Here is a 900-nt window from a genome sequence, read left to right on the forward strand (position 1 = left end):
GCATGAGAAGTGGTTCAGCCCCATTCAGTGCGTCCATGACTGAGGGTTAGGACATGCAAGTGAATCTATCGCAGGCCGACCTGGTTTGGATGTATGTAAAATGCTTAGTTTTGTTGTTGTTGTTGTTTGTTTATACAATTTTCATAGCGGCTTTATTTGGAATAGCCAAAAACTCTGTGGTAGGAAGAATTCTAAGATCGTCTCAAGATTCCTGGCCCCTAGGATACAGGTGCCTTTTCCCAATTATTCAAACACTAATCTAGCTATGCCTGTGAAGTGGCTTTGCAAATGTTAGTAAGGTCTCAAATCAGTTGAGTTTAAGATAGGGAGATGATCGGGGTGCGTTGACCTAATCACACAAGCCCTTTAAATCCGGATCTAGAAGTCAGAGAGTGGGAAGGTCAGAGATATGAAACGTGAGGTCAGAGATTCAAGCATGAGAAGTTTTCCACTAGTGGCTTAAAGATGGAGGGAGCCACCTGGCAGGGAATGAAGTCAGCCTCTAGGAGCTGAGGACAGCCGCTAACTGACAGCCAGCAAGAAAGGAACTATTTGACAGTGGATATTTTTCCTCAGAGGCACCCAAAAGGAATGCATTCTGGTTGACACCTTGATTTCAACCTATGATCCCCGGAGCAGAATTGCCAGGTGTGCCAGGTGTGCAACACCTGGCAACACTGTGTTTGGACTTCTGACCTGTGGTACTAAAAATGAACAAATGGGTATTGTTTGCAGCAGCTCAGGTGGCAGTAATTTGTTGTGCCTAAAATGCTTAGTTTTCGATGAAAGTAAAAGGCTTTAGTTCAGGATCTGGCATGAAGTTAAGTTCTCCTTAAATAGAAAAGGCTGTTGTCTATTTTCTAACTGAATTCTTGTATCATCATTATAGGGTAAGCGGTT

The sequence above is a fragment of the Lipotes vexillifer genome, unplaced genomic scaffold (assembly GCF_000442215.2).
Source record: "Lipotes vexillifer unplaced genomic scaffold, Lipotes_vexillifer_v1.1 scaffold916, whole genome shotgun sequence".
NCBI classification, from domain to species: domain Eukaryota; kingdom Metazoa; phylum Chordata; class Mammalia; order Artiodactyla; family Lipotidae; genus Lipotes; species Lipotes vexillifer.